This window comes from Fistularia commersonii, chromosome 22 (genome assembly GCF_037954325.1).
Source record: "Fistularia commersonii isolate RoL2024-O1a breed Wild chromosome 22, RoL_Fcom_v1.0, whole genome shotgun sequence".
Lineage (NCBI taxonomy): Eukaryota > Metazoa > Chordata > Actinopteri > Syngnathiformes > Fistulariidae > Fistularia > Fistularia commersonii.
In genome coordinates, this window is record NC_141305.1 from 4382142 (window position 1) to 4403690 (window position 21549).

Sequence of the window (21549 nt, forward strand, 5' to 3'; positions counted from 1 at the left end):
ATCACATTGCTGTGGATACACTGCGATTTAATGGCGGGTAAAATGATCAGCATTAATTGTGGGAAATGTAGTTTGTGGTCGACGTTTGACATGTATTTTAAGGCAATCAGACCTTTTAAGACTTTCTCGCGGGCCACATAAAATGACATGGCGGGCGACGAGTCTGACGCTAAGAGGAGGGTCACCGTGAAATATGGGCCCCTGAATAAGACGTCCCAAAATATTAGCAATATTTTGCTAGTCTACTTCACATTAGCATCTGAAATTTGTAAGAAAAAAAATCTTTGTTGCTTTTGTTCACATGCAAAAAGACCGGCTAGCATGAGCCGCTATTCCGGGCTAGCCGCTGGAAGAGACTAGCATTGCTATTCTGAAAACATCTTGGAATAAACAGTCCGGGGACTCATTCCGGACTCCACTTTGTAACAGTTAGTCAAATTCTGTCGGCAGGTTTTTCATCCATTATCCACCGAGCGCAATAAATCAGGACAATTAGACGCAGAAGTGGTAAAATCCTATATCTCGAATTGCTTCCTCGCTTTGATACGTGAGGCTGTGATTCTTTATTTATACCCACACGCTGTTTATGGAATACCGCTCGCTCCTGCCGGACTTCATGTTTTATTCTTTTACAACTGCCGATCCAACCCAGTTTCATGTTGCTTCCTGTAGTACATCCTGAGACTGGATCCACTGATCCGTATACAAGCACGTGAACTTCACTTTTTTTTATTTTTTGACAGCTGAAAGCATTTTTAATGTGAACGTGTGAAGGTTGGACAGTGTCCTGTCCGTCACCTACGGGTCGGTTACATCATCTCCGTCTTGGCTGGTGTTCAGACCGTGGATCTTCGAGTCCCGTACGAATATTTTGATTGTAACATATTATTTTGTGTTTCTCGGAAAAATGGTGGGATTCGACTACTCTGTGCGCCATTTCTTTTTTATGATGTTTCATTTGTTGTCCGAGAACCATCATGTGATTGTTAGGAAAATTTGAAGTGCTCAATGTGGAAGTGCTGCATTTTCATTTAGAATATGAAAGGGCAAAGTACGAAAGGCTATGTAATGCAATCCATGTAATCTAGTGAAGCGTTTAAAAGACAAACAATCGTCCGGTAAATCTGGAGTGACATGTTCTGTCTGATGTTCGTCGGATGCGGTGGGCGGAGCTTCCCAGGAGTTCATAACAGTGCAAAAAGGGATCTTCCACTCCTTGTATATACATCAATAAATTGCAATTTTTGACAATGCTAATAATGCTAATGCTAATGCCAATAATAATAATAGTAATAACAATAATAATAATAATAATTCTAATACTACTACTACTACTAAAAATAATAATACATTTTCATTTGGGTGACTTACTTCACACTTACATACACATACATACAGACACACACACAAAAGAAAGAATAAATTAAAAAAAACAAAATTATATATGTGACAAAGTGTCAAAAAGATGTATTTTTCAATCCATACATTGTCATTTTTAATGTATTTTATTTAATCACAATGACATTTTAAAATCATGATTTAAGTAAATGCATTTTTCAGTATCTCGGTTTTGATTGACAGCTCCATTCATGTGGATACAAACAAAGGTGAAAGCTCAGTTCAGTGAAAAGGTTGGTCCATTTTTTTTTCCTTCCTTTCTTTGCACGCTTTTAAAGATTTAAACAAACTTTTAGCTGTTTAGCCGGGGTTTATACAAGGGATTGTCACATTTCTGAAAACTCCTTGTAAAGTATGACAAACATGTGACAATCAGACTCACACACATCACTCCTCCGACACGCCCGGGAGACGTCGCAAAAGTATTCTGAAAAGCGGCCCTGTTTTATTTAGCACTCTGCGAGCACATGTGGGAATTTTTTTTTTTTTTTTTTTTTTTTTGCGAAAGTTTTGTCGGAATGCTCAAACTAAGATGAAGAGCTCGTGACAACTAACGGCTTCATTGAAAAACGGGGCGGCGTGATTTCCAGCGAGGAGACGGGACGGCGTTCGAAAGCGGGATCCATCAAATAAAAAACCCACGTGACTATTCGGACGGAGCCGAAATTGGTAAAACATCGGACGAAGGGGAAGCGACGGCGTGTTTATTTTCCTTTTCTTTTCATTTTTTGTCTTTCCAAAGCGTGAACTCAGGAGGCAAGTGCAGGAAACAAAACAGAGGATAAAGAAACACTGGAGCACAGGGCTGCAGGCAGCGGGGAGTCGGGGTTGGGGATCCAGGTGAAGCAGATTAGCTAATGCGGCACAGGTGAACACAACAGGAAGCGGCGAGACACGTGAGAAGGAAGTGAGTCGCTCAGAGAAGGAACTCAAACAAAAACAAACAGGTGCCGGGAGACGACTTTGACGGGACGGATCGGATGTGATGGTGTTTTCTGGTGTACGATTTGTTGTTGTTTTGATTCATGGCAGAACACCCAAACACAAGCGAGATGTTGATACCCCAGGTCTCGGGGTCGTGGGGGGGGCGGAGCCTATCCCAGCTGTCATGGCGGGAAGCGGGGTTCACCCCGGAAAGGCTGACGGTTGATCTTAGGGTCACGAATAGAGCAACATAAACATTAACACATCATATAACTCAGTGACCTGCAGTGAGTAGAGGCAGGGGGAGGCCGAGCCTCACCTGTCATCATGGAAAGAAAAAAATGTGAAATGAAAAACTAAATTAAATGGTTATATATATTCAGTGATTTGTACTATAAAGTTATTTTCCACCTAACTTCACTATTTTTAGTTGTTTTTTTTTCAAAATCACTGAAAAAATTTACTGTTCAAATATGAAGAAGAGACTTGAGGTCACTATGAATTGCACAATGATTCTGCTAACTGTGCTAGCATGCTATGCACTGAGACTGTATCGCAGCCTCTGTGGATGTCACTATTAAAAAAAAACACTTTCAATAAATGAACTACATTTCCTTATTTTAGCTGATGTACTATAAAGTTATTTTCCACATAGCTTCACCATTTTTAGTTATTTTTTCAAAAAAAGAACTCACATTTACCATCGGGGCGCGGGAGAAATCACATTTACCGTTTAAATGTGAAGAAGAGACATGCGGTGAGGCAAAAAAACACTTTGAATATATGAACTACATTTCCATACTTTAGCTGATGTATCTAATGTTTTTCGTCAACGACTGTAACGTGTTTCTTGTAATCATAAAACGACTGCGAAGAGACATGAAGTGAGGCACGCAGTGACGGTGCCTCATGGTAGGGGGCATCGCTGATCCCAGGGATTCTTCTTACCACTCTGCCACAGAATAATACAATTAGCAATAGCAAGCTACAGTAAACAGTTAGAAAGTCAAGTGCAGCCATCCAACTATTTTTTTGACGATGTCAGGGTATCACACCTGATCCCAATTTGTAATCGGCGCCAGCTGCAGCAGATGCAGCTAATCAAGATCCCTATAAAGGGCCGCGGCACGCTCTGCCTGGCGCCGGGGGATGGTGGCTCTCACAGACCACTGCGGAGCCCCGCCACGACCGGACCCCTACCCCGTTACGACCGGACCCAGCCGGCCGGTGTAACATTGGACCCTGACTCTGCCGTGACCCTTCCTGAGATCCTGCCGTGACCCTTCTTGCCTTCACCCCCCTGCCTGGGGGCCCGTCCTGCTTTCACCCTGCCTGGGGCCCGTCCTGCCTGCAACCCGTCCTGGTGAGACCCAGCCCTGTGCAACTCTGTCTCGGGGCCAGGGGCTTACCAGCGACACCCTACCTGCCGTTCCTCATAATAAAGCGCTTTCAACCCAGATTCTGCTCTGAGGTGTGGTTCCCTGCCCGAGTCTGCCCCCGTGACCGAATCCCCCGGCCACCATGGACTCGGGGAACCACACCCACACAGGCCAGCTCTGTGGGGCGCCAGGAGGAGCCTATTGAGGGGGGGATTCTGTCAGGGTATCACACCTGATCTCAATTTGTAATCGGCGCCAGCTGCAGCAGATGCAGCTAATCAAGATCCCTATAAAGGGCCGCGGCACGCTCTGCCTGGCGCCGGGGGATTGTGGCTCTCACAGACCACTGCGGAGCCCCGCCACGACCGGACCCAGCCAGCCGGTGTAACATTGGACCCTGACCCTGCCTGGGGGCCCGTCCTGCCACCCTGCCTGGGGTCCGTCCTGCCTGCAACCCGTCCTGTTGCGACCCAGCCCTCTGCAACTCTGTCTCGGGGCCAGGGGCTTACCAGCGACACCCTACCTGCCGTTTCTCATAATAAAGTGCTCTCAACCCAGATTCTGCTCTGAGGTGTGGTTCCCTGCCCGAGTCCCCCTCCGCGCGCCCCGTGACAGACGATCTCATCGGGCTGTATAGCTCAAAAACGCTGAAGGATGAATGTAAATCTCCTGGGCAGCTTCTCAACTTTTTGGCCCAGAAGGATCTCATTCAAACTGTTCCTGAGGCGACAAAGTTGCTCCGGCCGGTGGTCGCCGTTCCGGCTACGACAGCATCGGCGGAGCGCTCATTCTCAGCACCGAAAATACTCAAAATATACAGTCGTAACCAGACTGATCAAGGACGACTGTCTTCACTGGCAGCGATTTCCATTGAAGCAGAGACTTTTAAAACTGAAGAAAGAAACGGAAGACTTCTACAAGCAAGTTATCGATGCTTTGCTTCAGAAGGAGCGACGCATGGACTTCATTTATAAGTAAAGGTAAGAGATAATAACTTTTTTTTTTTTAATTTGCTTTTTTTTCTACTCTACAGTTTCTATATGTAAAGAATGCTGATATATTTAAAACAAAACATGTCAACTGCTGCCAGTAAAATGATGAATAAGCCACTCAGTAGGGTTCAAATGTTTGTAAATCTGACTGACGTCAGAACATCACCGCACGTCACTGATATAACTGCACCTTTTCACATCTTTTTCCGACAAAGCAGGAGAGGCGTCGGTACATAAACGGGATTTCTCATTTATAAAGATGTGGAAAATACTAATCCAATTATATTTAGGTTTGGTTTAGATACAGATAGATATGTTGACGTAGACATGACGCTCCACGGTGAATGAAAAATGATAAGAAAGGGGTTCTAATGCGACACTAAGGGAACTTTCAGCATTCGTCAATGCGTTGGGATGAGAACGTCTTCCAAATGGAGACGTGCAACCACTCACGTTTGGGCAACTTATGGTCGCCGGCGCTTTCTTCTTCGGTATTGTGTGCTGGTGGGGCGCTGCCGGGACTGGTGAGGTCAATAGGCTTAATAAGAATAACTTAATTTGGTCCAGGTCTCACCTCACCCGTTCACATGCCCGAACTCTGCCGTCTTTTTTTCCCTTGTTGGTCCCATCATGCACACACACTGCTTATTTTTGTTCATTTATTTTATTGATGCTATTGTCACTCTATTGTCGTTTAGTTCTTGTTTTATATTTTTCACCCTTATTGTTCCTTTATGTTTATTATCCCTGATGTTGTTGCTGCTGTCTATTTATTCGTGGATGTCTTGCTATCTTCTGTCTTTTGCTTTGTATTTATATTTATTTTACTTTTTTTTTGACATTATAACTGTTACGCTGCTTTGACAAAGTAGTTTTCCCAATGGGGATAAACCGTATCTTATCTTGATTCCAATGAACCTCCTGCATGTGGGAGGAACTCAAAACTCAGAAAGTGTCAGAATCGAAACCTTCTTGCTTCGCCGGCTCGTTTCCAAATTATAAATATTCACTTCGTGTAACGTGAGTTTGTCTATTAAACAAAGCAACTGGTGCTCTGCTCCGGGGGGGGGGGGGTTCTCCAAAACGGAGGTCAATACGATCGATGGCCTATTGATTTGTTCTCCTAAAGGAGGTTCCCCTTCATGGTTTCCCTTTTCCACAGCACTCTAGTGTGTGTGTGTGTGCGGGCATGTCGAAGCCCCTCTACTTGAACCTGCACATCTGCTTCCCATCTGCATTGTAGATGCCTGCCTGCCTCTGCTCATCAGCCGCCCCATGAATATTTAACACGGGCCACGGCTCCTGGATTCGCTGCACGCACCTGAAAAATGTAGGATGTGAAAACGCCGCCGATCCTTTCAGATACTGTAGGTCCTCCGCTCTGGTCCGTGACATCAAACCTGGATCCGGATGAAAGTTTTAACCTCCCCTCCCCTCCGCCGTCTCGTCTCACCGAAACCCCCCAAACCGTGAAAATGAGCTGGAGCGGGTTGAGAATAATTGTCAGGGGCGATAAAGGAGCATCAGCCCGGAAGGAAAGGAAAACGTGGAGGAAAAGCAGGCGACGCCGGCCGGTAGAAGGATGTCAGAGGAAGACCAGAGAGGAGGTTTATGGAAGAAGCGGAAGAGGACATGAGGTTGGCAGAGGAGAGGACGTTTGACAGTTGGACAAACCGCTGTGTTTGGCGATCGGTGCGAACGGGATTTGATAATGGCGGAGCGGCGTGTGAGTAAATAAACAAACAAACAAACAAAAGCATCCCTGAACCCTGGGTTCATCCAGATTGTTCTCCGCATGAAGGCTTTCAACGAACCTCTCTGGAGCCAAATAATAACCAGGAAGTTATTTTATCCTGAAAAAAGCCGAGTGCTTTTAACCATTATTGTCATTATTTGTATTTTTAACTTGTTTAACAGAGACACGGTGCATTTATGGAGTAACACTGTGGCTCAGACGGTGTAGCGGACGTCCGCCCAATGGGAATGTTGGCATTGCCTGTCTATGTGTCCTTGAGGAAGACACCGAACGCCAAGTCGCAAACACAAAACGTCCGCGGTAGTTTGCTTTCTTAGCGTGGGTTAGCACGGAATGCAGAGCCGGCGGCTAAGCGGCGCAGCAGTTAGCGCTTTTTTCTCTCAGCAAGATGGTCAGTGGTTGGTTCCCACAGGGAGTGGGAGTCACCTTGTTCTCCACGTGGACAGGATTCATTGGAGAGTGAATGGATGAGAGGGTGAATGTTAGGCGCCAGCTCTCCCGCTAAGCGCTAAGGGCTGTAGATAAATGAATGAATGAATGTGAACCTATTATCACATAGAAAATGAATACATCTTCACACTTATATCAATGAAACGAAAGAAGTCGGGCTGAATCCAATCCCCTTCTGGTATCGGTCGGTGCTGCAGGCAGAGTTTCCACCTGAGTTCCTTGCTCTCCAGATGGCTGGAGACTGATGGAGGGCTCGAGCGTCGCCTATTTCTTTCGTTTTTAGTTTGACTTTGCACACCTTACGTCCGATCCGATCCGCTGGATGTCGTTACACGCGCCGTTTGACACAAACTCCGGAGAGGCGTCGCAAGCAAGTTGGTCAAAGGGGAGATTTCAAGGGCAAAATGCAAAAAGCGCCATGCTAGCGCTAGCAAAGCTGACCAGCTGTCATTACGGTCTGAAGAACCGTCACAATCCATCAGGTCCGAGCTGATTTCTCTCCGGGGTCACGATCCTTCATCTTTTTTTCTTGGCGGAGACGGAGCATCCATCTCATTGCAAGAAGGTCTGCGGTTCAATTCCGACAGCTGGAGAATGTCTGTTAGCTAAGCTAAGCTAAGATAAGATAAACTTTGTTGATCTTCATAGGGGAAATTCTTTTGTCACAGCAGGATAACATTATAGTGTTAATAAATATGAATATAAATATAGATAGAGAGACAATTAGCAAATAAATAGACAGCAGAGAGAACAAAATCAACATCAAGGATGAGAATGGACAACAGAATGGGGAAAAAAAAGGCTGTGAGGGTGAAAAATAGACAACCAAAACAACATGAAATGAAAAAAATACAATAAATAAACAAAAATAAGCAGGATGCAAATGGGCTGTCACCAACGAGGATAGACAAGACAAAAGAGTTCGGGCGTGACGTGTGAATGGGTGAGGTGGTCACGTTGTTCCGATGGCATGTTGGAGAAGTATCTTGAATTCTCATCACGAACACAAAGATATGGAAAATACAAACTTTTGCATTGGTTAGGTTTGGATATAGATACTGACGTTGATGTAAATGTGACGCTTCATGGTGAACGAAAAACAACGAGGAAGGGGTGGTACTGGGTGTCAAACCCACGGCCCGCGGGCTGGATTATGACCACAAACAGGTTTAATCTGGCTCGCAAAACTAAGACATGCCAGGTTTCAGGAGTGAATTCAACCACAGGTACATTATCAGTTGTTAATATGTTGTGATTTTACCCGTCCAGCCCACTTGAGAATAGAATTTCCTCCACGCGGCCATTGAGCTCAAATGAGTTTGACATTTAGATGTTCAGCTTTATTATCCATAGCAGGAATGTTGTTTTCTTCTTCATCAGCCACGGGGATAATTACACGGGGGAAACGGTTTCGTATGCAGCACCGGTAAAACCAATTCAGTCGCCATGGTACGTCCAGTTCACGGCAGTACAGCAGCTGCCGCTGCGTCCATAGGACTGACGTAAAGTGTCTCCATATAAGAAGACAATCACGACAGAAACATCGTTTGAAACTACATATATGGCTTACGATAAGAACTCATACAAAAACAAACTGGTTGTAAACAAACTAATATGGGAGCGTATAAGCAACTGCTTGGGAGTATATAAGAATAAGGCAGGGGTGTCAAACTCAAATACACAGTGGGCCAAAATTCAAAACTGGGCCAAAGCCGTGGGCCAACATTGATATTTATTGAAAAAAATCTTCCTCCAGATGTAACAATGAACCCAAACAAGTTTTGCTAAAAACAAACTTTGGAACAAGCATAGCTTAATACTATACAATATATAACTTAATATTGCACACATGCAAAATCCTGTTTTCTGCCTAAGTAGCAGGATGCCGGTATTAGCATAAGGTTGCTATGACTACTGTCAACAGAGGAGAGGGTGTTTATGGGTCCTGTGGTGATTTTCTTGCCAAAACACAAGCAGAAAATTCTTGGATTTGTAAAATTAGCGGTAGACTATACCGGCTGTAGACTAAGCAAGCTCATTTGGTATGGCTTTGCAGGCCAAATATCATTACAGTGCGGGCAAAATTTGGCCCGCGGGCCAGAGTTTGGCACCTATGGAATAAGGGAACCTTCTCCGTTCATCTAATAGACTTTAACGTGAGGCCTTATGTGTCAAGATCAGGGGCACTCACACTTTTTCAGCATGCGAGCTATTTATAAAATGACCAAGTCAAAACACAACAAACCTGCAAAACATTCTTTATAGGTCCAATGTATGTTAATGTACCTTGCAAAACCGCATGGGCCAATATTGCACAACACAAAATAATGATGTACATTTTTTTTTCATTACCCAAGTTCTATCTGATGACTTGCAAATCCTCACCCGGAACGATGCTTCGGTCGCGGCTTTCGCTTTTGAAGTATGTTGTATGAAAAGTGACCGCTGTCCGGAACAACTGGGATTTTAGTTCCTTCACCTTCACCAAAAAGTCCTCCTCCCATTCCGTTTTTTGTCTTCTTACTTTGTCCGTCTCCCCCGATCATTTTATACCCTTTTTTAAGTTTAAGAGAAAATCGAGGGCTAAAAATTGGAGATAAGTTGCCGACTAGCTTGTTAGTTTTGCTGCGCTTGTTTGTGCACGTGGAGTGACCTTGGTGTCGGAAAAACTCAGATGTCATCCGATCGATCAAGTGACGGGATGGATGATAGGCTGATGTCCATTTTTTTTAATGTCATGCGATTCACCGCGACTACCTTTGCGATCGCCCGGTAGATCGCGATCTATGAATTGAGCACCCATAGTCTAGATGGCGCCGATGAGAGAGATGTAAAAAGAAATAATAAGCTGGTGGAATAATCACAACCACGCGTTCCATCACATCAATTAGCAACCAAGACGGAGACGCCTGATGTTCAAATCAATATTAACGCATGTTTTCGAATATTTGCAGAAAGCGGGGAATAAATATAGACTTGAACAGACCTACTTATACATGTAATTGATTTACGATGGTATTCAAAGCATTAACAATGATGAAATGAAGAGGAACATTTTTAAAAAACACCAATTAGCTGCGCAGAGGCTTTCAGTTTTAATGTGAAAATAAGATTCTTTAGAAGTCGAGCTTTCTTCCGGTTTAAAAGAGGCTCCGGCTGGGGGTTCGGAGGGGGGCATCTGAGTCTATCATCTCTCAATCGAGAGCGGCCCGTTCTAGAAAGCAGCCATATGGCTTCTGCGAGAAAACAAACAAAAAAAAAAAAAGAAACACTTGTGTGCGATTCAATGCGGGTTTAGCGAGAACGGTTTTTCTTTTTGTTTTGGGCAGATGGATCACATGAATAGTCCCTGTTCCAGCTAGCACCGGGATGCTAAAGATGCTAATGTTTTTGTTGACGCAGCTCTACTTGCAAAATGACAAGTCATTTCTGAGTAAATCCTGTCATTTAATCTTTATTTTTGTTGCTATTTTTTTGATTTTTGGCCAACGCCTTGGGTTTAGACATTCATTCATTTATGGTCTCTACCACTTATCCTGCACTGTGGTCTCTCCGCGCTCTGATTGGTCACCAGCTGATTTCAGGGCCACATGCAGAGACATAATTTAATTTCTCTATTCACCTGAATTGATGTTGTACCAGCTAAAAATAAATGAATAAATACATGTGTACATTTATGGGCCACACTTCCATAAGCCGCAGGTGTCCACGTTGTAGCATTAGATGTATAAGCAGAAACATTTCTTTAGCTTTTAATTAAATACATATCGGTAACGTCAATATATACATACTGGAAATGTTTTTTTCTTGATGAAACAGATTAATAATAAATAACCCAAGGAAAAGTCCGTCCTTCTCCAGCCGATCGCTATCTTCGTCTTCCTCCTGCGCACTAAAACCATTAAAGTTGTCTTCTTCGGTCTCTGAATTGAACAGTCTCAGAATTTCACGGTGATTATATTGGTCGAGGCTAAATATTTTGACGACATGAAGACCGAAAAAATCCATACATTTGCATTGTATGATCCTCATATTATGTTAAGGGTCAATTTGACCCATTGGGTCAATGGGTGAAATGGGTCAAATTGACCCTTAACATAATATGAGGGTTAAGCTGCAGTGTTCAAAGCGTTTGAAAGAAGTAGCGGCTTATACTCCGGAAATGACGGTAAATTCACTCATTCACATCATATTGAGACAAACAACTATTCATTCCTAATACTGAGCTCACACCTAGTGATATTAATGGTCACAGACTAAAAACTAGAAGTGGGAAAGAAACTTTAGGACTTTTACTTTGGTGTCGTGTCATCTCGGCTGTTAATTGTAAGGCGTTAATCCGAGCAGTCTTAGATCAGTCTTTTCCTGGTCTTTACTACAATATCAAACATGTCTGATCTTATCGCTGGTCTTTCAGTCTTTGCGATGACATAACACAATCAATAACCAATAGATCGGCTCCGACAAAACCGGAAACAGGAAATCCGGAGGACAATCATCAGAGCGGTGTTGGCGTCGGAGATGGTATTTGTTGGCGGTATGGATGAACGTAACCCTCTTCCTCCTCCAGGAAGAGGAGCGGATGGAGGAGTCGTGGGCTGAAAAGCTCGGCTAGTCAACTTTTCAATGAATCACGAGTGGAGTTGGAAAAAGCGACGGACTGAAATAGCAGAGGCTCCGCAAATACCTGGTGAAAACATTGCATGGAGGGAAAACAATAGCAGAAAGAATCCAGTTGTAGTCTTGGAAATAATAACCCGGTTTAACTCTGTAATGGGTTGAGACTTAAAACTCTAAAAAACTAGTCTTTAGATGTTTAACTGTGTGTGCTGTGCTGAGGGAAGATACCTGGAATAAATTTTTCAACTCGAAGTAGCACTCCCACCCCACCCTCCCCGGGACATCCCTGCGTATCCCGGGCGACGGCTATCATTACGAATCAAGGATCCACCAAAAACAAGCGACGAGCTCACATCGGTACTTTGGTTAAAACGACAAAATAATCCTGTTTTCCTTCTGACGGTCGGTCTAAGATGTGAATGAAACTCAAGACAAGACAAGAACCCCCCTGGGTTTTTATACCGGAGCTCCAGATTGCAGTTCTTCCCCGGTAATAGAGCTTTTTCGGTCTTCGTTTTCCATCCCGGATGGGGGTCCTGAAAGGAAATGACACGGAGCTGATGTTATTTAGAGGCCAAAGAAAAACAAACAAACATAAAAAAAAGGTTTTTTTTTAAACAGAAGGTCCCTGTGACATGCCTTCTCACACTTATAACCAATGTATAACATTTACCGGTGTTATATTTAGCAGCCGGCGTAACGGCAAAGTTGTTTGGAGAGTAGAATGTTGTGTGTTTACTCACTTAAGTTCCTTGAAGCAGCCGCCCACCGGAGGAGCCGGAGCGAAAACGCCGAGAGGAGACGCTCGAAAAGAGGGTAGGATAGATATTGTGAGCTATTTTTGAGAATAAAGTGCGTCGCATCCCTCTCCCGCGGTGCAAATCCATTTATGGTGCGATTTGACATTTTATTCATCGAATTCGCAGTATGTGGACTGATTAATGAAAATCCGGGCTTCAATCAAGTGTGTGAATTGAAATGCAAGCACACACACACACACACACACACACACATGCACAGAGCTCTTTGTTACTGAGCTGTTTACATGTGAAGGGATGCGATTATTCGAGTAATGCGCTCGTTTTGGAAAATTAAAAACAGTCCCCTCGTTTCCGGCTGGATATCTTTCCACATGTTCCCGCACCCGCCGCCTGATTGGCCGATCCGTCCGGGGTTCAAACCGTGATGTAAGTCGTTCTCCTGGATCTATTTTGAAGCGTACTAGTATAAGATACTTTTCCCGAAAATGTAATGCGGGCGTCTCATGCTGGGACAAATGTGGTGCCCCTCTTATGTCTGTCCCGATGGCTCCTTTATTAAAGCAGCTTAAAGCGCCGTTGGTTGCCATGTTTGAAAATGACACCCTCTCCGATGGATTTTAATTATCCGTCACGGTTCCCTGCTATCCAGGTCATCTCTGAAAATTGTTTTGGTGCCCTGATGGGTTGGAATGTTTATTCATTCACTTGTTCATCCATTATCTATTTCGCTTTTGCTGACTTCAGGATTGCAACTCTGCTGGAGTCTATCCCAGCTGTCATTGGCCAATAGGCAGGGTTCACCCTGATCCGGTCACCAGTCAAACACAGAGGCACATAGAGAGACAAACAACCGTCCACCCCTAATTTATAAGCATACAACTATGCACCCCTTCATTGACATGTCACATAGAAGCATACAATTAAGTGCCCTTTCATTGACATGTCATATAGAAGCACACAACTATGGACCCCATCATTCCCAAGTTATATAGAAGCATACAACTATGCACCCCTTTAGTCACATGTTATATAGAAGCATACAACTACACACCCCTTCATTCCCAAGTTATATAGAAGCATACAACTATGCACCCCTTCATTCCCAAGTTATATAAAAGCATACAACTATGCACCACTTCGGTCACATGTCACATAGAAGCATACAAATATGCACCCCTTTATTCAGACATACCATTCACTCTCACATAGGTGCATACAACTATTCAGTCTTTCCCTAACAATTCACATAGAAGCATACAAGTCTTCACCCTCTCATTCACATATCACATAGAAGCATACAACTCTTCACCCTCTCAATCACCTGTCATATAAGAGCATACAACTATTCACCCTTTCCCTAACACATCACATAGAAGCATACAACTCTTCTCCCCCTCAGTTACATGTCATATAGAAGCAAAGGGCTATTTACCTTTTCACTCGCATGTCAGACTGACATCCTGTACAACCATCCACTGTCATTCGCACATGATATAAAGACGTACAACTGTTCAGTCTTTCATTCATTATGTCATTCTGTCATTCATTTAAACATACAACTATGCACGACTTCCTTCACATGCCACATAGAAGCATACAACTATGCACCCCTTTAGTCACATGCCAGATTTACATACCATTCACTCTCACATAGAGACATAAAACTATTCAGTTCCTCAATCCCTTGCCTGGGCAAATCAGGGTCTCCACTGGACTTCCCGCATGTTTTTTGATGGTGGGAGGAAACAGGATACATGGAACCTCCACACAGAAAGGCCGGTCATAAGGTCGGACATACAAGCATTCACTCTCTCATCACAAAGAACCATTCAACAACTCTGTCACTCAACCAGGCAATTCAGGGTTTCCAGTGAACCTACTAATGGTTTTTGGACTGTGGGGGGAAAAAGTAGGATGTTTTGAAGATATGGGTTTCGAGTTTTGACTTGGAGCAGGGGAGAGAGTGTCATATCTGATGTCAGGGTGGAATGAGTTCCAGAGCGACTGAAAAGGATGTATCCCATCATACTGAGGCAGGTAGAAGGATCAACAAGTTCTGTCACGGTTGACAGGTTGCTACGGGTTAATACGGGAGTGGAAAGACAGTGTGCCCTCTAGCAAGACACCCGAACTCTTGACCTGAGTGAAGGGAGGGATGGAGGAGTCATCATTGTTGACAAGGAGAACTTCACTTTGGTTGCTGTTAGGTTTGATGATAATCATGATTCAATCTAAACAAGGCTCTCACGAACTGAGGAAGGCGGAAAATTGGAGTTGTGTCTGGCAGAGATATAGCAGAGATAGAGCTGGGTGTCATCAGCATATTGATGAAAGTTAATGTTGCATTTATGAATTTTGCACCCAAGAGAAAGCGCGTAAACCAGATGGAAGGTTTTTTGCTGTTTCTAAATGGCATTTTTTTGCACATTCATACTCAAATTCTGGAACGCACAGATACTCACGGGCATGTCTTTCCTTTGCCCTTTGAAAGACAACGCCAGCTTTATTAGCTTTACCGTTTGGCTGCATCGGCCGCGCTCACTGATGAACTACGGCGGCTCATGAAGGTCAAAATTATATGATCTTTACATAACGTGTGATGTCGCGTGGGGACAGCAGGCAGCCACGGCACATTCCGGGAGCATCCGTCAGGAGGCGTTTTCTGTCACATTTGATATTTGGCTGCGGCACGGTGAGAAAATCGCCGCGCTCAGATGATTTAACATCACGAGGGATAATCATCTGTGAGAACTCGCGGATGGCCTCATCTGTATTCCAGCTCTTGAACCCTTTGCTTTGCAGCTGGACTGCTTGATGAGGACTTTTTTTTTTTTTTTTTCTTCCTTTTTTTTTTTTTTAAAAGCACATATTAATAAATCATGACTCTCCTTTCACTTTTCTTTTTTAACGAGAGTCGCGGCTTTGTCCCCCCCCCCCCCCGCACGTCCTTCCTGGCAAACGTCCATAAAAACCCTTCGTCGGGTGCAATTAGATTGAGACGATACATCACCGCGCACGGGCCGGATCAATAAAACTGACATGCACGTTCACGGTTACAGCCGGGAGAGAGGGATGGAAACACCTTTAACTTGTGATTCATTAAGCCATTGATGAGGCATTTTACAGCGCGTCGGCTCAGCGATGACGAACGACACCTGAGTCACTCTGCACGCCATCCCTTCGGGGGTGGGGGAGTTCGGAATCGAACCGCGAGCAATGCGAAGGTTTCTCTCTTGACTCGCTTGAAGCCGCAAAATGAGAGACGCTGGTGGAATCTCGAGTACCGAAGGCTAGATTTTCCGCGGACGGTGTTGAAATGAACGACTCTAATTTGTGTGAAATTGGACATATTGGTTCAAAGGTATCAGATATGAAGCTCTCACCCTCAAGTGTTTTCTTTTTATTAATAATAAAAGGGCTAAGGGCTCTAATATGCCTGTGTGTCCAACTGATAAGGGCTGTTAAATCATAATTGGGCTCTTTTGAGCGCAATTAAAGTCTTTCGGAAATTGATTTTCCTGTAACGGCAAACGACGGCGGTTCATTTACGCAAAGCGAAGGTGAGGCGAGGAGCGGGTAACAGGGTTTGAGGATTTGGTGTTCTGTTTGTGGGTTGGAAATACGAGGTCGCTTTTTTTCGCCGATGTTCGTCACCCAATCGCGGAGAGGTTCGAAAAACGGAGACGGTTCGTGGGATTAGAATCGGGAAACTCACACAAACGCGCGCACAAAAAGCCAGAATTGATCGGGCGTTCACTAAAGTGAGGCGGATTCGAGGGCGCGCTAAATGCCAAGCTCCGAGGCGGCGGAGGAGTTGCGAGTTTTGATGGGGGGTAAATGGCACGTCAGGCGGACGGGACGGTGATTGCAGCGCTATGGGATTGCGGGCCGGAGAAGTTCTCGGTTACACAAATTGCCCGTCGTTATGTAAGATGCGGTCGATATCGCGGCGTCGCGCTCATTCATTGAAAACGGGCCCCCTTTCTTTCAACGCAACGGCCCTGCGACCGCGCAATCATATTTCGACTTGCCTGCACAGTCATTGGATGTCTCTAAAAAAATGGGGCTTTAATAAAAACACAAGAAATAATTACATCGACTTTTCAAATGTCACATGGATGTCAAGCTAACGCGGGTTGTATCACAGCAACCGCCGTTTTTGGTTCATATCATATCCCTCGCTTTTACGTTAGCATCAATCAGGAATTTTTCAAGTGTCTGGCGCCACGGCAACGCTTATTATTTATACGTTTTTCCCGGGGAGACCGCCGAGGGGCCTCCGTCGGCCTGATCTTTCAGCGGGAAGCAAACCTTGCAAGTGAAAGAAGCGTCTTCGCCGATGAGAAACCCCTCCGCGTGCGAATAATGAACGCATTAAAATAATTGTTGTTTAATTTTGATTAATAAATCATGAGTCGGCTAATAAGCCGAGAAATTTAAATTGGTACTTCCTGCCGTGTTTTGCTATTTCTTTTAGTGCGTGTCACGGCGAAATATATTTTTGAAAAATTGCACTGAAATAAAACATATAAATATATATAGCTACCCCAGCGCGTTTGAATAATTTAATCTGTGCCAAAAGCCGGTTCAGCCACTGCAGGCAGAGAAATAATTAAGCCAAGTAATGATTTATGCTTCATTACACCTTCAAGAAAAAGAAAAGGAATGACTGTTAACTATGTAATTACAATCGTGCCGCCTGACGCCGAGGTGGAACAGGAAGTAGCGCGGGACCCTTCAATATAAATGCAAGGGGAGGACAGATTTTCTCTTTGTAAATATTACAACACATGTTAATAGTAAATGGTGCTGTTACTCTGTTTTAGTTCCTGGTTTAGATTCCGAATTGGAGGTTTACTGGAATGACAGGGTGAATGTTTGTAGTTCTCTTTATGTGCAAATGAAAGCGTGAATGCTATTTGTCTCTCAATGGGATGTACATGAGTTTGTAAGTGAGATAGTGAATATTTCTTGGTATACGACCTGTGAATGAGAGGGTCAAGACTTGTATGTCTCTACTTGAGTGAATGATAGCGAGTCTCTATATGACGTGTAAATGAGAGGGTGAAAATTTGTTTCTCAATACAAGACGCGAATGTTTCTATGCCTTTATATGGCATCTATATGACAGAGTGAATATTTGATTCTCAGTACATGACATGGGAATGAGAGGATGAATGGTTGCATGTCTATATATGGCATGCATATGAGTGAATGTTTATAAATGAGAGAGTGAATGCTTGTTTCTCCATAAATGACCTATGAATGACAGGCTGAACTATTTAAATGCAAACGAGAGGGTGAATGTAATGTTTCCCAATAGGATGTATATAAGCGAGTGAATGTTTGTGAATGACAGGGTGAATATTTGTTTCTCAATACAAGATGTAAATGAGAGATTGCTGATTCTTTTCTTTTGTATGAGAGGGTGAATGGTTGTACCTCTATTTATGTGCAAATGAGAATGAATGTTACAAGATGTATATGAGAGAGTGAATGTTTGTTTCTCGGTATATGAACAGTGAATGGGAGAGTGAATACTTGTCTCTATATGATGTAGGAATGAAAGTGTGAATTACAGCAAGTCTCTATATGACGTGTAAATGAGAAGGTGAAAATGTTTTTTCAATACATGAGAGAAATGGCTCTATGTCTCTGTATGGCATCTCTCATGAGCTGAAAACATACCTCTTAACCAAGCACTACCCTACTAATCACACATACCCCCCCCCCCCCCCCAAAAAAAAAATGTACGATGAAATGAATATATGTATGTACAGGACTCTCTCAGAAAATCAATATATTGCATCTTCTGTAATGCAATTACGAAAAACAAAAATGTCATTCATTCTGAATTCATTACAAATCAACTGAAATATTGCAAGCCTTTTATCATTTTAATATTGCTGATTATGGCTTACATCTTAAGAAAACTCAAAAATCCTATCTCAAAACATTAGAATATCACGAAAAAATCATTTTTGTTTTTTTAATTGCATTACAGAAGATGAAGAACTTTATCACAATATTCTAATTTTCCAAGGCAGTCCTGTGTATGGTTCTGAGATGGCTATTTGGTTGGGTGGTCACCTCTGACTTCCGACCATTGGTTCTTCGGTGACCGAATTGCACTTCTTGTAAGTCTCTTTGGATAAAAGCGTCTGCTGAATGACTGTATTGTAATGTAAATTAATCTATATGAGACAGTAGATGTTTCTTTCTCAGTATAAGACATGGGAATGAGAGGGTGAATGGTTGCATGTCTATATAAGGCATGTGTATGAGAGAGTGTATGTTCGTTTCTCAGTGTATGACCTGTGAATGAGATAGGGATTGGTTGTATGCCTGTACACAAAGGAAAGAGTCTCTAGATGACATGTGAAATAGAGGGTGAATATTTGAATGTCACTTTACGCGTCCCGCCTTTCGCCCAATGACTCTGAATGCATGATAAGCGTTGGGGTTCATGAGTGAATGACTCCTTGTGATTTCAAGGCACTTTACACTTTCACCCAGTCACACACTGATGGTAGCGTAGCTGCCAGTCAAGGCGCTAGCCCCGCCATCTGGAGCATCTACTTTGGCTTCAGTATCTTTCCCGGCATGGTGACAGGCGGGAACGGGGACGGAACCGCCAACTTTCCGATTCCGATTCGTTTCTCGCGAACCACCCCCTCCTCCGTGTCCTCTCATGCATCGGAGGTCCGGAGCCGTCCGTCATTCAGAAGCTCTTTATGGGTAGTTTTTCTTACCGCCGAAGGGTCCGCAGACCCGGCGCCGTCTTGTTCTCCACAGGTCACAAAAAAAAAAAAATATTTGCGATTTATGGGGTAAGATCAATAAAAACGTAGGCTCCTTTATTTCATTGTTCTTTATGACTTCTTCAAAACGAGCGGTGATGAAGCACCGGGCTTTTCATCGTCCGCTGTTTAACCTTCCCGAGACCCCAAGCTCGTTTGTTATGGCCGATTTCAACTGGATGACTTGTTCCGCCAACTCCTGCTGTTCACCTGAGCTCCGGTCCACAGCTGACAAAAAAAGAACAAAAACGCCTTTCAAAAGGAGACGTGGGCTTATTTTTCAATGTCTAAATAGCATCAGCAGTTTTATATTTTGTCTCCTAACTTGAATGTGGGAAAGTACTTAGCCATGTTTGCAGACGGAATACTGATGACCTCAATCAAGTACTTCCTGGCTAGCAGCTAGCATAGCATTGTTGCTTTTATCGATTTAATTTCGAGGTCATGTCGGACCCAGAATATGATGTAAACATTAAAAAACAAAGTCATTATAATTGATTACGTTTGTATATACCTGAATGATGACACGATCGGAGGATTATCAGAAAGTCGGGGGAATGCGTGAAACGTATTTCTCTTTTGCCTGAAATGTAGAATTTAGAAAGTGATATATTATTCATACTTGTATTGATGGTATTTTCCCGGGCGAGCCGATAGCACCTGCAGCTCGCGGGGGGGAGGAGCCGGGGTCAGGGTTTTAAGATGTCACCCCTCAGGTCATATTTGCTTGTCGGCGCCAGGAGCTTGAATATAGATGATTTCAGAGAGGCATCGGCCTCCAGACTACAAATTTCAAGTTTTCAAACGAGAGTCTTAGCAGGATTTTCTTGTGTGTCTGTGCGTTTGTGCATGTATATATATATATATATATACACAAGACTGTCTCAGAAAATTAGAAGTCCTTTATCTTCTGTAATGCAATTACAAAAACAAAAATGTCATACATTATGGATTCATTACAAATCAACTGAAATATTGCAAGCCTTTTATTATTTTAATATTGCTGATTATGGCTTACATCTTAAGAAAACTCAAAAATCCTATCTCAAAATATTAGAATATCATGAAAAAATAATTTTTGTTTTTTAATTGCGTTACAGAAGATAAAGAACTTGATCACAATATTCTAATTTTCTGAGACAGTCCTGGATATATATAGATATTCAGTATAACTCGATATATATTTTATATCTTGATCAGAACTTGACATTCTGTGTGTGTGTATACTATCTATCTATCTATCTATCTATCTATCTATCTATCTATCTATCTATCTATCTATCTATCTATCTATCTATCTATCTATCTATCTATCTATCTATCTATCTATCTATCTATCTATCTATCTATCTATCTATCTATCTATCTATCTATCTATCTATCTATCTATCTATCTATCTATCTATCTATCTATCTATCTATCTATCTATCTATCTATCTATCTATCTATCTATCTATCTATCTATCTATCTATCTATCTATCTATCTATCTATCTATCTATCTATCTATCTATCTATCTATCTATCTATCTATCTATCTATCTATCTATCTATCTATCCACCATACAACCCATATTTTATTTTATTTTATCATGTAGGATATATAAACGTGTAATATGTAATATACATATTCTGTGTATATAAACACATCAGACACCCATAGCAATGTTATACATATATCAATATCATCTCTATCTGTCTAATTTTCTTTACATAACCCACACAAACACAATTTGATTCAATTTTATTTTATTTTATTTTATTTTATTTTATTTTATTGTGTAGAACATATACGATGATTAGAAATATTTATATGTTTATGAATGCTTACATTCATATGATATACAGGTATCCATTCACATTTAAATGTGTTGTAACACAATACACAGGTACTGATTAAACTATTCATCTATACTGTTGGTGTTTTTGCTGAACTCCAGTGCGCTGGGTCTGATTGCTGCAGGACAACACTAGGGAGACACATCAGCATCGTCTCTGCACGACTTCCTGTTTCTGACGCTACCGCGGCAACCCAGCATCGTACGCAGATGTAGCAACAGGCTGGTTCTTAAGTTAGCGGTTAGCATCTTATGGTTGTATTGGTATTACAGCCAAATCGCTGAGAGCCTCCGTAATCCGAAAGGTCAATCCGAAAGATCGGGGCTGCTGTTTGCCCCTCCCCCGCGTTATCTGGCCTTTTGACTGCACATGATTGATCAGACCGGTCACGCCATTTGCCGAAATGGATGACGTGGGGAGAGAGCTGCAGTCAGGGGTATCAGTTGCCTTTGAGAAGCTGACCTTCAAGGCTGTGAAGAGCCGTATAGCTTCACCTCCGTTGGATCGCCGCGGCATTTCAGCTCCCCCTGGTTGCCGTCTCTTCGTGTCCGGGATGCGGAATTCGGGCTCCGAGAGACCGACGTGCGGTCACATGACCCCTCAGAGGATTACGATCCTGATCTTCGACGC